The sequence below is a fragment of the Mustela nivalis genome, assembly GCF_964662115.1.
Source record: "Mustela nivalis genome assembly, chromosome: 2".
Classification (NCBI taxonomy): Eukaryota; Metazoa; Chordata; class Mammalia; order Carnivora; family Mustelidae; genus Mustela; species Mustela nivalis.
This window is the reverse complement of record NC_139021.1, coordinates 179903157-179912068: the sequence shown is the minus strand read 5'-3', so window position 1 is coordinate 179912068 and position 8912 is coordinate 179903157. Positions and strand designations below refer to the sequence as shown.

The following is an 8912-nucleotide window of genomic DNA, read 5'->3' as shown; positions in this document are numbered from 1 at the left end:
CCGAGACCGCTGATTAACCCACTGAGCCACGGCACCCCCCAAAATAATTTTAAGTAGAACTACTTCCAATGGCCTAGAGAAATGGATTTCTTCCCAGCAGCAAGGTTTATGGAGTATTAACCCATGTAATTGGATCTGCCAGCTGATTTCTAATTTTTCTTGCAACTCCAGAAGGCAAAAATACTCTATTTGAATGACAACTTCGGGGCAGGACAGGTATAGGGTGTTTTGTCCTATCTTTCTCTTTGGATGCTTAACTACTTAGCAACCATAGCTCTCCAGCCATGGAAGCAACTGGGCCCTTGAAGCAAGGACTTACTTTCAAAGCTGCCTCAGATCCCACATAATCCTTCTTTGCTCGCTGTGGGTCAGGCCCTGTGTCCCTGGGAGTATGATGGTGAGCAAGACACACTGGATCCCTCCCCTCCAGTCCTGCCACAGAGCCGGGAGTGGTCTCCCAGCTTTTCTGATCTCTGATCTTCCGAATAAAACATAATGAATCTGCATCCCCACTACATGTATTTGCTCAAATTGTGCATGTATACCACAGCGTTAGATTATTTACATGCAAAATACAAATATACATTGGAAAGGACAAGATTATAAAATATGTGAATTTCTAACATTTTCTTCCTGCACATCCCTACTTCATCTTAGGCTCCCTTCTTACTTTTTTGAAAGATTGGTGTCCTGGGGGTGCCTGGGTGGTTCTGTCAGTTGAGCATCCCACTCCCAATTCCAGCTCAGGTCGTGACTTTGGGGTCACGAGATCAATGCCTGCATCAGGCTCTGGGCTCAGCATGGAGTCTGCTTTCCCTCTCCCTCCTCCCGGCTTGTGCTTGCTCTCTCTGAAATGAATGAATGGATGAATGAATGAATAAATAAATAAAATATTTAAAAAAATAAAATAAAGATTGGTGTCCTGGCAGAGAAGGATGATACCTAAGACCTTCCTCTTCTCTGACTGGGCGGCCAGCTCCTTCTGCAGGGGACCGATCACCATATGACTTAACCCCTACTACATTTTATGTTCTGTCATTGTCTGCCTCTCACTCTGGAATATGCCGGCACTCACTCGATTGCTATTAAAGGATTGAAATATCTTTGCACTTTTTGGTTTGTCTAATTTTGTTGTGTTCTTTGGTGTGTGGGGATGGTTTCTCCATACACTTTTCAGAAGTTGGGTAACAAATCTGAGTCAACATCACGTTAAAAAAGAGGTTGTTCATGACTTTTGCCTCGCAATGGAAGTAATTTTTTTTCTCTCCAGTCATCATAGGTGGATAAGGTCAATAAAACTAACTCTTTAGAAAAATGCAGGTGGATGTTGCAGTGGGAGATTGCTCTAAGTTTTCCAACTGCTTTCAGTTTCTGTACTCCCCCTGCAGATCAGCACCAGGCCAGGGACACAGGGAGAAGCCTGCTTTATTCTCTCTCCTCTGAGACCAGGATTTAGAGCCTTAGCCTTCACATTGGAGATGTGAGCCAGTCCTTTGACCCAGCAATCCCACTTCTAGGACTTTATCCTACAGAAACACCTTTATGAAATTTCAGAGAGGAGGTTATCCCTTGTGACACTGTTTGCAATAACAAAAGATTGGAAATAATCCAAGTGTCTAGCAATGGGGCTATGAATGCTACTCTATGAATGCGGGCCATCTCTTTGTGTAGACCTGCAGGGAACTCCAGTGGCAAGGTACAAAGAGTACATGTTACCGCTTTCTCAGGTGTTAGAAAGTGGACGAAATAATGGCATGCATTTCTATTTCCTTTTATTTGTACGAAGTATCCCTAGGAGGATTAACAAGAAGCTAATATTAAAGAGTTGCCCAAGGTGGGGGATACCGACTGCATTGCTTTGGAGCAGAAGAGGAAGCCTGCGTGGGATGTACTTTTCATTCGTAAATGAGGCAAAGGCATTAACTATTTTCAAAACAAAAATGTTGTTTGGGGGAGAAAGTGTCAGAGAGAAAAGTAGTTCTACAGACTTATTAAAAAAAAAAAAAAAACACCAAACAAACAGCTAGATATTTCACACAATTGGAAGGTTTCCAAAGTTCCTTCAAATATCACATTTGGAAATTAACAAGAAAACTGGGACTGTCTTTCAATAACCTGCCCAGTGGGGCACTGGGCTCCCTCCCTGGGTTTATCATAAGCTTCCTTTAGAAAATTAAACACATGGGAAAGTGTGAGCACAGAGCTTGTTTATGGTCCAGAAGAAGGCCAATCCCGCCCGACTGTGCTTCCCAAACTCCAAGGAGCCAATGAGAAAACTCTAGGGTGGTCATGGGTAGGGCAGGAGTGGGAACAGTGTCTGTGCCACCCAGGCAGCCCTTTCACTGACTGTTAAAGAAGTTGCCTTTTCTAAACAAGATTTACTCCAGCAGGTCCCACTTGTGCTGCTCCCTGTTTAACTTCTCTAGCTTTCAAAGTACAATACCGAGTTACTTAGGTTTCAGCAGGAACCTGTAGAGGATGGGAGAGTCAAGGCCAGAGGGTGATCATGAGGGCTTACAAAAGAGCCTTTGCTCTAGATAAAAATAATAATGTAAAAAAAATAATAATGCTGTCACGGGTTGAACTGCTGGGTAGCTTCGAGGCAGCTGGGTGTTTTAGAGTGTCACATTTGTCTGTGATCCTCAGGACAACCCCCTTTTACGAGGTGGGTAAGTGAGCTGTGGGGTCTCAGGCTCCCCAGCAAAGAAGCGGAGTGAGGGTGGACTTCTGGAGTGTCCGGCTTCCAGTAAAAGTTATCCAAGTTTTGGCACTCAGAGTTGGTCTTCCTGGAATCAATAAAAAAAAAATCATTGCAAAATACACTGAGTTTCTTAGTGCCTTCATAGATAAGGATGTAAATATTTAACTATTACTTGAGGTTTCTCTTATTTTTTAAATTAATGAGCAATGCAAATGGCTGCAAACTCCCTACTTAAATTTTTGTAGGGCACCTGGGTGGCTCAGTCAACTAAGCATCGGCCTTTGGCTTAGGTCATGATCAAATTGTTCCAGGACGGGGCTCCCTGCTCAGGGTGGGGAAGTCTGCTTCTCCCTCTCCCGCTGACCCTCCCCCTTCTTGTGCTCTCTCTTTATCTCTAGATAAATAAAATATATATATTTTTAAAGATTTTATTTATTCATTTGACAGGCAGAGATCACAAGTAGGCAGAAAGGCAGGAAGAGAAAGAGAGGAGGAAGCAGGCTTCCCGCGGAGCAGAGAGCCTGATGCGGGGGCTCCATCCCAGAATCCTGGGATCATGACCTGAGCCGAAGGCAGAGGCTTTAACCCACTGACCCACCCAGGAGCCACTGTTTTGTTTTGTTTTGTTTCATAAATAAAATCTTTTGAAAAATGTTTATAAAAATTTTTGCTTTAACTTTTTTGTGCTCAGTTGAAATTCCTTCTTTTTTTTTTTTAAAGATGTATATATATATATATATATATATATATATATATATATATATATGTAGTATGTATGTATTTCCGAGAGCAGGGAGGGGCAGAGGGAGAGGGGGAGAGATCTCAAGCAGACTCCCTGCTGAGCAGAGAGTCTGACATGCGGTTGGATCTCAGGACCCCGCGATCACCACCCTGAGATCATGACCAGAACTGAAATCAAGTGTCAGACACTCGATCAACTAAGCTACCCAGGTGCCCCTGAAATTCCTTCTTCTGATGGTCTCAAGCAAGGAATTTGTTGGGCAGAATACCTGATTCCTTTGGTCTTCCATTACTTATTTCTTATAACACTGGGTGGTACCACCCTTTACCTTGGAGTCTTGGATTTCTCTTTAAAAGTATTAGATTAGGGTGCCTGGGTGGCTCAGAGGGTTAAAGCCTCTGCCTTCGGCTCGGGTCATGATCCCAGGGTCCTGGGATCGAGCCTCACATTGGGCTCTCTGCTCAGTAGGGAGCCTGCTTCCTCCTCTCTCTGCCTGCTTCTCTGCCTACTCGTGATCTCTGTCAAATGAATAAATAAAAATTTAAAAAGAAATAAAAGTATTAGATTAGGTTTCTAAAGCTCCTCAGCTCTAAAATCTACCATGTACTTACATCTCTAATGCACATGTCCAAAATACCACATTTATTATGTTTCCATATCGAGAATTAGCTGACTTTTCAGCTTCAGGAGCTGAGTCTCTCTTTAAACACTTGCTGTCGAGCTGATGGAAATAGGCTTCACCTCTGGATAGATGAGCTGAACTGGCCTGGTTGACCTCCATCATCTTTCTGGGATTTCCCATTCTCTCTCTACTTAGCCTTCCAGGCACACAGGTGTCCTCCAGCTATTGTCACCAGTGCCCAAGCACCTCTCAGAGTCTCCCCTTCTGGACCCAGTTGTGTCTCCATGAGATATGGAGATCTCATGACCCATGCTAAGGACTGGTCCACCTCTTTCGCTCCAGCACTCAAGTTTATAAACTTACCACACCCAGTGATATTCCTTCGGCACTTAGATAAGTGACAACGTGTTAATGGACAATAATGGTTCCAAGTGACCTCTTTTCTTCAACCCCAGCTTCTAGGGCTTAAATCTAGTAACAGCTTACCAGCATAAGAGTGGGGAGGGCTTTGGGCAGCCTGGGCTTTTAGAATCCCAGGATTATACTCCCATAACAGCCACTGGCTCTGCCCCCAGGAATGCAGTGTTGAACAATCATTCCTACTAAGCACCATGAAGATGCGTTCTGCGAGGTTGTAAAGATCCTGCAAAACAGGCTCAAACTTCAGGAACTTCAGAGTGTCGGTGGGATGATATGATATAGATAGAGCTAGAGGTATATGGCGGTGAAACAAGGACGGCAGGTGGGTGGCCCTGTGGCCTTCGTCACCAGGGAATGTGTCATGAGAAGGACAGGAGCTGCAGCTAGGATTCTTTTCTTTTTTTAAAATGTATTTAATTAATTTTAGAGAGCGAGTGTGTGCATGTAAGTAGGGGCAGGGGCATAGGGAGAGAGAGAGAGAATCTCAAGCAGACTCCCCACCGAGTGTGCAGCCATATGCAGGTCTTGATCCCACAACCCCAAGGTCATGACCTGAGCGGAAACCACTAGTCAGATGTCCAACTGGCTGGGCCATCCTGGTGCCCCATAAAGCTAGATTTATTTCTTCTTTCTTTCTTTCTTTCTTTCTTTCTTTCTTTCTTTCTTTCTTCCTTCCTTTCTTTCTTTCTTTCTTTAAGATCTTATTTGAGAGAGAGAGAGTGAGAGAGAGCATGAGAGGGGAGAAGGTCAGAGGGAGAAGCAGACTCCCCACGGAGCTGGAAGCCGGGTGCGGGACTCGATTCTGGGACTCTAGGATCATGACCTGAGCTGAAGGCAGTCACATAATCAACTGAGCCATCCAGGCGCCCCGCAGCTAGGTTTCTTAAGTGGAGTTCGGCGGCTGGGGAGGGAAAGTAAGTATTTCTGGCAGGTGGACTCTCCTATCAGAATCAGTACTTCAACTGCAAAATTTCTGCATCTCTGCCTATTGTTCCCAGTTCAGAACTAAGCTCAGAACTTCTCCCCGCTATTCCTCTGCGGTTCCCCTTACTACTTTGCTTACCTCGCTCCTGCCAGATCCCTTCTGGTCTTAAAGAAGTTTACTCTCCTCCAGATGCAAAGGTCTGCCCTGGCTCAGGGCAATAGCAGCAGGAGAGACAAGTCATGTACGTTGTCGAGGTTTTTTGTGTGAAGATATCTTTTTAGGGTGAATGGAACCTGGGGGAAGGAAAATTTCTCCTGCTGGGTAAAAATCACCAAATACTTAGTTCCTGAGTCTCTTCATGAGGTTTCTCTTTGGCTGTCAGCTTGGATTTTTCCTTTTTAATCAACCCAAGGTCAAGGTCAAGTATATGTAAGCTGTACTAATAACAAATCATAGCAAGTTGGACAATGAAGGGAGCAGTGAAGAGTCAGGGGCCTGTAGAATCCATAAATCGTTTTTCTGGTCACTGAATAATTGAGAGTTGCCTATAGGAGAAAATAAAGACGTTTTCCTCTTTTTGTATAATTTTAGCTTTTTTAGATGGTCAAGGTAATTAGTTTCAGTTCACTCCTGTTGAAAGAGCACTTCCTGAACTTCTCTTTTCTCACTAAAGTGACGCATGTGCTCTTGCCTGATTCGAAACTCAATGCAGAACCAAAAATGTAGGCACACAAAGGACTTTGTTGAGTGAACTAATGAAATTAATTTAGGTGTTGGGTATCTGCTGTAAGATCAGTCTTTTTTTTTTTAAATAAAGATTTTATTTATTTATTTGAGAGAGAGTGAAAGAGAGCATGAGTAGGGGAGAGAGGCAGAGGGAGAGGGAGAAGCAGGCTCTCAGCTGAGCAGGGAGACCCACATGAGGCTCGATCCCAGGACCCCAGGATCATGGCATGAGCCAAAGGCATGTACCTAACACTACTGAGTCACTGAGGTGTTCCTACTGAGTCAGTCTTCATATTTCCCAGATTTATGGCTCCTGAATAGTTAATTACTTGAATCTGTCAATAGCTGTAGAAGCTCAAAAATCTTTGGAAAGTATGTTCTATTTAAACATTTCTAGATTGTACAAGTAAAAAACTTACAAATAGAACAGCTCTTTCTTGGTTGAAAACAAGCCGCTTTCCAGTCCAGTGCTCCAAGGACATATTATGCTGCAAAATTACCTGGTAGTAGAGAAACCATAAAATATTATCATGTTCTTTGTACCTACTGCATTTTTCTGATAAGAGAGAAGAGATAAAACCCAGACATTCTTAGAAGTTTCTTACATATGGAAACTTTTTTGTTAAGGAGCATCTTGTCTGTGAGACCAAAGGCAATGCAACATACTTTGATGTTACACTCAGATCTTGGGTGTCATGTGCCCCTTCCTGAACTCAGAAACATCTGCCCCTACTTGCCACGGGAGGATTCCTGGGCTCTGTAAGAGATCCAAAAGTGGGTTTGGCATGGTATACCTGCCCAGGTTTGTAGAACAGGAGCGTAGAGAAACAATTCCTCTTTGACCTGCTGGGTAGAATGACCTAACTTCCAAAAAATCACACTGTGCTCAGGGTTGTGGAGAGACATCAAAGAAGTAAAAGGCAAAGTCCTGCTCTCACCTGCTCTCAGGGAGCTCCAGAGAGCGAGTGGCCGTAACAGCTGGAGTAAGTGACCTTGGTCTGGGGTGGGGGAACCAAGGAGGACTGAATCCCTTTTGGTGTCTTGCTCTGGACATCTGCAGAGAGGGGCTCTGTTGTTTCAGCTCTGCCTCTGGGCCCACTCAATTTTCGACCCTTGACCTTGCCGCTTTGACTTTACTGTCTACTCAGCTAAGACGAATCTTAGTTGCTTATGTGTGTTCAATGTCTTGCATTTGTCTCTCTATCCCACCTACTCTCCAGCCTTTCCCACCGGGTCTGTGTTCCTGGAGAGTAAGCTGCCAAGACTTCCTTAAAGGGACTCCCTAGGTCTCTGGCTTCCTGATGTGTTCAGCCCATGGACCACTCTGGCAGGAGGTGGGAGGTCTGGATGCTTACCACCTCGGCACCCGCCCAGTGGGGTCCCTGATGACCACAGCTCAGGAAGGTAGCCTCTTCCTTCCTCCTCTCTTTGGGTTTTGGGAACCAGTCTAGGGTTGACAATGGTGCACTGACTCCAGGTTACTTCTCCATCCTTGTGGTTCACCAGTCAATGTTTAAATAATTCCTTTAATAAATGTACCTCAGGGACGCCTGGGTGGCTCAGTTGGTTAAGCAGCTGCCTTCGGCTCAGGTCATGATCCCAGCGTCCTGGGATCGAGTCCGGAATCCGGCTCCTTGCTCAGCGGGGAGCCTGCTTCTCCCTCTGCCTCTGCCTGCCATTCTGTCTGCCTGTGCTCGCTCTCTCCCACTCTCTCTCTGATAAATAAATAAAATCTTTAAAAAAAAAAGTACCTCAGATTTTCAAATTTGGAGCGTGCCATTTGTTTCCAGCTGGGATCTTGACTGGGCACAATGCTTTCTTTTCCTCTCTTTCTCTCTTAGATTTATTTTAGAGGAGAGCGCGCTCCTGGGAGGGGGGAGGAGGGGCAGAGGGAGATATTTCAAGCAGACTCGCTGCTGAGCGCCCAGGCTCTATCTCACCACCCAGAGATCATGACCTCAGCCAAAATCAAGAGTCGGTGCCTTACCGGACTGCACCACCCAGGCGCCCCTGACCACTATGGTCTAAGGAACCGTGGTGCAGTCCTTTGTCCCAGCATCTGTCTTGCACTGAGAAGGGAAGTGGCACACGGGGCTGGGCTGCCTCTCACCAGTGGAGTAACCCTGGGCAAGTGGCCTTCCCTCTCTGGTTTCCATTATGTAACAAAAACGGTGGAGGCAAAATGACGTCCAGGTCCCTTCCTCTTCTCATACGAGATTGTCCTGGACCGTCCATTTTGAGTTCCGAGTTTTAATTATGGCTTGTGGAGGGCGCCACAGACAAATTACACGGGGTGTGTCGCGGTCATTTAAGGGTCTGCCCACAGCCACGAGGAGGTCGGCAGTGCTTTCCAGCTGCCGTGATGACTTCTAGGGGTGGGTACAGAAGCGTAGCAGAGTTCGAGGGGTCCCGCAGCTGTGTTTGGGATGTATCTGGGTGGGCGTCCCCCAGAAGGCCCTGCGTGGCAAGGGACTGGGAGCACGGCCGGGAGCGCAGGGCTGGAGGTCGAGCCGGTCATCCAGACCCCCCTGGAAACATCACGAGCCCGAGGCCCAACAGACATTCCATCCTTTCGGTCCTCGTCTTGCCCGCAGCGAGCGGCCGGCCGAATGGCCCCGACCAGGCCGGCGCCGGAGCGCAGGCCCCCGGCGGCGGCCCCCAGCAACCCCCCCCGCGGAGCTGCGAGAGAGGCTGGAAGCCGCGGTGGGAGGTTGGGTCCGCGCGGAGCGGCAGCGGGGCGGGCGGGGCGGAGGGCGGGCCCACGGCGATTGGTGCC

General features: G+C 46.6%; 1 long non-coding RNA gene across 3 annotated transcripts; it reads right to left on the bottom strand.

The window, feature by feature from the left end:
- Positions 1–1706: 1706 nt before the first annotated feature.
- On the bottom strand, positions 1707–8852 carry LOC309860121. 3 transcript variants are annotated; one of them, XR_014309169.1, is made up of 3 exons: positions 8247–8852; positions 6556–6636; positions 1707–2786 (listed from the first exon to the last, which is right to left on the bottom strand). It is a non-coding gene; the product is annotated as an uncharacterized lncRNA (long non-coding RNA). The 3 variants fall into 3 exon arrangements; XR_014309170.1 differs by lacking the exon at positions 8247–8852 and adding an exon at positions 7492–7979; XR_014309171.1 differs by lacking the exon at positions 8247–8852 and adding an exon at positions 7888–7979.
- Positions 8853–8912: the final 60 nt, after the last annotated feature.